This window comes from Rattus norvegicus, chromosome 10 (assembly GCF_021556685.1).
Source record: "Rattus norvegicus strain SHRSP/BbbUtx chromosome 10, alternate assembly SHRSP_T2T, whole genome shotgun sequence".
Lineage (NCBI taxonomy): Eukaryota > Metazoa > Chordata > Mammalia > Rodentia > Muridae > Rattus > Rattus norvegicus.
In genome coordinates this window covers 88,857,039-88,863,376 of record NC_141543.1, presented here as the reverse complement: position 1 = coordinate 88,863,376, position 6,338 = coordinate 88,857,039, and positions in this window count along the sequence as shown.

Here is a 6,338-nt window from a genome sequence, read left to right as displayed (position 1 = left end):
GCGTCGGACCTCTTCCACCCGGGGACAAGTTGGAGCCCCGGATAGCCTGAGGGCTCCAGGAAGGAGCCTCAATTCTCAAATTTATCTGTTCTCCTTTGCCTTGTGTTTTATGAGCTGTGGCCCGAGTGACCTCAAATGACAGTGATCTTCAAGCACCTGAGAGGTCGAGGTGATAGTCCTTCTACTCATCTTAATGGAGGATCCAAGGACTGGCGTCTGGGGGAGCCTATAGAGAACTGCATGACCAGCCCTTCTCTGTCTTCCCTGCGGGCGGGCAGAGCCTTCACCCCAGGGGAGCAAAGCGGCTAAGGTCCTAAGACCAAAAGAAAGGGACAGAGGGACGGACCTTGGTGATGGACAAACCGGTTGTTTCCATGTTTGAATGAGGGTCATTTTAGCGGTCTGGGGGCTGTGGTTGGGGTTTGAAGGTGATTGACAGCTCCCTGGGGGTATCCCCCACCCCCACTGCCCAGACCTTTAACCCCTTACACCTCCCTTTTCTCTCTTCCTAACCCTTCCTCTCCCCAAGTTCAGGTGATCCTCCCCTTGTGGAGAGCTGCAGTCTCAGCCTGCAGACTTTACCCTTTTGTCCAGTTTTGGAGTTTCCCTTTGCTGAAAGGCTTGATGAGGGAAAGAGACCTCCAGCCCAGCGTCCTCCTCATATTCGGAGAGGAAAGGAGGCAGAGCGCCGTGTTGTGGGGCCCAAGGCTGGTTTTGCCTGAGGAAGGAGCCAAAAACTCCCTGGGAAAATGATGGAAGATGGAATAAATCAATAAAATCAAACCAAACAAGTCGTCTTTCGAGGTCCTCGCCCCCAATTTATGGATGGGATGGCGGGGTGGGTGGGAAGGCTAGTCTGAATCCGAACTTCAGACACGCTATGTGGGTGGGGAAAGGCAAGTGAGAGGACCTCGGGTGTGGAGGGAACCTGTGCTGGGTGAGCTACCTTAAGCCTTTCTTAGCCTCAGGCATTTTGGGAGTTGTCAGAGAGCTGATGGATCAGAAGGGGGCAGGGCCTGGGGATTAGGTTGGGGGTCAGAGGTTCTGTTTTCCGGACTGAGAGGAGCTAGGCCTGGACCACGCCCCAGTCAGGGCTGACTCTTGAGTCAGAAGGGTGGAGTGGCTTACTCTATGTGGGGCGATCAGGTTCAGGGTAGGTGAGTTCCGAAGCGTGCCTGGGGTTTGAGATCTGTCCCCTACGGAGGACTCAAATGACCCTTGTGTCCACCTGATGCAAGTGTTCCCACGTGACACTGGGAAGGGCGAGTCTCCTTTTTTTGTGAAGATCCTTTTGTAAAAGTTTGCCGTTTCTGTAGAGCAAATCCTTGGGGAGAACTCTCTTGGACCTCAAAAGTGTTTTCAGAGCGGTCCCCTGGCCCTGGGGGTGAGGAAGGACGGGATGGGGTGGGTGGGCACTTTGGCTCTCTCTTTCCTTAACATCTGGCCTTTATGAACCCTGCTGACCTCCCCTCCCCCTTCCAGCTGTGTCCTGGGGAGGGGGAAGGAGGAGGGGAAGAGTGCTATCCATTCTGACCGGGCTGGGGAAATCTGTCATCTCCTGCCCGCCCCTCCCCCTCCCCCCAGCCCCCTGCAGGAGGCAAAACAGAAAGTTTGGAAAAGGCAGATTTGGGGAATGGGGAGAAAACCCTAAAATAATCAGTTACAGGGGAAAAGTTGAGAAAGGCAGGCGCCACACTCATGGTAACTTCCCGGCTTTGGTAGAGTAGCCTCTTTGGATGGGATTTGTGCCTTTTAGTCTGTCTGGAGCTGGAAGGTAGAGAGTTCAGCTCTGGGCAGACTGCCTTCTCTGACTGGCTGGAAGGACTAGGGTGGCTTGCCTCCTCTCTCCCCACTGGAAGGGTTTATTCTCCATCTGACACCTTTTGGTCAGACCTAGGACTACCCTCTGGGCAAGGTTTAACTTGGAGACTTTCAGAGCTCCAAGCTCTGAGAAGCTTCAAAGCCGAGAAACGTCTAGCCACGTTCCCTAGTAGGGAGCAGAATTTGGTTTCAGCTCTACCACAGCAAATTAGCACAGAGGTGACGGTTTGAAACAGATTTTTTTCCCCACTCACACTTGTACAGGTCAGGACAAAATGACAGCAGTGGGGCTCTGGTGTTCCTGAGGCTCTAGGGGAGAGTCCATTCCCTTGTTTTCCAGCTTCTACTGGCTCTAGGCCTCTCCTGCCTCCTGTTCTGGAGGCCTCACCTGTCTTAGGGAGATTTGTCATTGACTGACTTTAGAATCCACCCATATTCTACCTAGTTATTGAGATTCCAAAGTCCCACTGTTGGCATTTGTGATGCAAACTAGGAGGAAACTTCCTCCGGCTTCTGCCTCTAAGTGCAGGGAGCCTATTTTCTAAGAAAGGCCACGGTCACAGGTTCTTGAGGTTTAGGACATATCTCTGGGGTTCTACCTTTCAGATCACGACAGAACAGTCCCAGGAAAAGGAAAGTTGCTGAGGAAACATGATAGAGCATGGCCTGGGACTGGGGGTGGTGGTGGTGGTGGTCACACAGATCCTCTGCAACTAGGACCACATTTCCTTACAGGGAAAAGGCCTCTAGCTTTCTTCGGACTGGTCTTGAGGATGTTAGAGCACCTCCCCTTTTCCCAGTGCATCAGAGGCCCCAGAAGGGTCAGGGGGAGTGAGCCCGGGGTTCCTCCATGCTTGTTCCCTTCCAGTTTGTCAGGTTGATGAGATCATAGGTCTTGGCTTCTCACCAAGATGTGTGTTTCTGTCTGTCTATCTGGACAAGCTTTCTTGTAGCGCAGGCTGATGAACTCACTATGTTCCTAAAGCACGCCATGAAATTCTGATCTTCCGGCCTGCATCTTCTGAGTGCTGGGGTTCAGAGGTGTGAGCCCCCACTTACAGTTCATTAGCAGGATCTCTTAGGACCTTTCTTTTAGTCACCAAGGGTTTCTACACGGAGCCCCTGGGTTTCCTGTGTCTCCCTTCCCAGAGCCAGCAGCACCCAAGACCATCTCTGTCCCCCTGGCATTCTTGGCTGCCTTGCACGCACACACGATCTGCCCCTTGCCCCTTGCCCCTTGCCCCTTAACCCACTGCAGTCTGACTTTTGGCCCTGTGAAAGTCAGAGGATGACAACCACATCCAGGTGTCCAATGAGCACTCCCTTTCCAATGAGCACTCCCTTTCCAGCTTCTCTGTGGTCTCTGGACACTGGTGGCCATTGCTGATGCTGTCTGTCCTGGTTTGCTCTGTAGGCACCTCATCTGTCCATCTGTCACCCCCTACTCTCTCCAGTGCCCCCCTCCCCGTGCAATGGCACCTTTCACCAGCTAGTTATTCATTAGGACTCTCTGCGTCCCTCCCTCCCTTCAAGACCGCTCCTGAGCTCTGGTTCCATATCTCCAGGTGGACCCAGGCAACTCCTCCTATTGTCTCTCTGCCCACATCAGCCCTGGTCAGGACTCCACCCTGGTTACTGGTCTCTGTTTCTCCTCATCGCCTCTACAAGACCTGACAGCTGGACCAGAATTCTCCTCGCCCAATTGTTTACTTCCAAACTGTGTTCCCTCACCTCCCAAAATCCACGTCACCTTTTTCTTTTCTTTTCTTTTTTCTTTTGTTTGTTTTTAGAGACAGGGTTTCTCCGTGTAGCTGTCCTGGAACTCACTCTGTAGACCAGGCTGACCTCAAACTTTTTTTTTTCTTTTCTTTTTTTTTTTTTTTTTTTTTTTTCGGAGCTGGGGACCGAACCCAGGGCCTTGCGCTCGCTAGGCAAGCGCTCTACCACTGAGCTAAATCCCCAACTCTGGCTGACCTCAAACTTAAGACATCCTCCTGCCTCTGCCTGCGGAGGGCTGGGATTAAAGGCGCGCATCACCCCCCATCTGACGTCTTCCCTCTTCTTTCCCTCCTTTACTCCTTCCCTTCTCTTTGCTTCAATCTCCCAAGCCCTCGGAGTGCAGGGGTGCACCACTATTACTCATCCCTGTAGCTCTTGCACCCACCATTTATGTTCCGACCTGATTCTGTGCCCACTGCCTGCGCCCTGGACTGTTGCCGCAGCTGTCTCTCTAGTTTCTGGACGGCTGTTTTTTCCTCTGACTCCTTTCTGTCAGGCTTCCTTCTTATTTAGTGGGTTCCCTGGTTTTATCCAATATAATTTCCTTGAACCATCTTCTGGGGCCTGTGTTATTTGACCTTGATTCTCCTGTCTAGCCTGGACTACTTTTTTTCAACACAGCATGGGATTACTAAACTGGAAAATACTCCCTTCCCTAAACACCCCCTTTACACTCATTCTCCAAAGCCCGCTTGAAAACGAGATATTTTCCATGGAATTTTTGATTCTCCAGTTGAATGTGACCTATGCCACACCTAGATTTATTTAGTGAGAGATAGAAAGAGTATATAGACTTAGGTAGATAGACAGACAGACAGACAGATGTGAAAGCTAAAGGACAACTTCAAAGATTCCTTTGGTCCCAGGGATCAAACTCAGACCAACAGGCTTGCATAGCAAGTTTTTACACACTGAGCCACCTCACTGACCTCTTGAATTTTCATTTCCTTGGAGGCACAAAGGAAAATAGAGCTCTGGGGTCAGGTGTCCCTCCCCCTCCCCGAGTCGTACCTGGGTCAGGATTCCACACTCAATGCCAGCAGCAGGATGGGAAGCAAGACGTGACTCCCCTCCTTAAGGTCTTATCACAGACAGACATGCTGGGCTACGCCAGCTGAGTGGATTATGTTCAGTCTTCTGTGTTAACCTCTTAAAACTCTGAGCAACGCTTTCATTTCCTGGAGTTGACCTGCACTGAACTGAGAGTCTCTGACGTATGACATCATCTCAGAATCACTCCCGTAGCTTCGCAAGCTTCTGCAGAAGACACTGTCCAGCTTGACAAGCTCCCTGCAGAATGTTGATATTTCCTTTAAGATAAAGAGTTGGGTCTGGTCCAGTGAGATGGCTCAGTGGGCAAAGGGGCTTGCTGCCATGCCAAAGGACCTGAGTTCAATCCTAGAGTCCCACATAGTGGAAAAAGAGACAACACCTGCAAGTTTTCCTCTGACTTGCATACACGCCACCATGCAAAAGCACTTGCACATGTGGCAGAGCCCATGCACGCATGGGTGCAGGTGCGTATACACACACACACACACACACACACACACACTTTCTATTTTTAAAGTTGGGCAGTAAGGACACGGTTATAATCCTTGGGATTTTTTTCACTCTCCTGTGTAGCCATCCAGTCTCTCTTGCTTTCTTTATTCTAGGTCTTGGATCAGTTCCCTGTACACAGAAGGCAGTGAATGAATGCTTGCTTGATGTTGAGTGGGTATTCCAAGGACCCCACAGCCAATTAAGGAGCGGCGATTTGCCAGGGTGCAGTTCCTGAGCTTCCCCACAAGATGTCACTGTCTGCAAGCACCTGTGGGACCTTGGTTGCGGACTGAGGATGACGAAGAGATTGATGCTCATAAGCAATTGAGTGCAGGGGGCCCTAGGCGAGGCCCTGAGACAGTGATTACTTACGTGGCGTCAGTTCCTAAGAACTTAAGGTTGGTGTTAAATGCTAAGCAGGCACAATTTTGCTTTCAAAACATGAAAGAGTATCTGTTCAAAAATTGAGGAAATGAGTCTCTGAGAGGCTAATTGATTTGCCCGAGGTCACACAGCCTGTGGAGGAGAGCTTATCCTTAGTTGGCCTGACTGTTTTTCTCCAGATAGCTACCATCACACAGCCACACAGCAGGTACTTTGACAGCCCTTGCTGGGAGCCACGCATTGTTCTAATCTAAGTGCCTTGAGTTTTTTTTTCTTTTTCCTTTGTCTCACTATCTTTAGCTGGCCCAGAACTCACTATGTAGACCAGATTGGTCTGGAACTCACAGATCTGCCTACTTCTGTCTCCCAAGAGCTGATATTAAAGTTGGGCACCACTACACCTGACTTATTCTAAGTGCTCTCTCTCTCTCTCTCTCTCTCTCTCTCTCTCTCTCTCTCTCTCTGTGTGTGTGTGTGTAGGGGGATGTGCATGGCTGTCATAGCGCTCGCATGTGTGGAAGTCAGAGGATACCTTTGTGGAGCTGGCTTTAGGAGTCACAGCTCTGTGCCAGAGACACAGAGACACAGAATGTGTGCCTATGTGCGCCTGTACGTAGAGGCAGGTCAGGTGATCCCTTCTTTAGGATGTGGGTACTCTATAGCTAATGCTTGTCAACTCTGGCTCAGTGACTTACTCTCTCTGAGCCTCAATTGCCACCTAAACTCAACAGATTTTGTGACACACACAGTAAGTTGGTTACCTGCACTGGTTAGTTTTTTTTTTTTTTTTTTTTTTTTTTTTTTTTTTT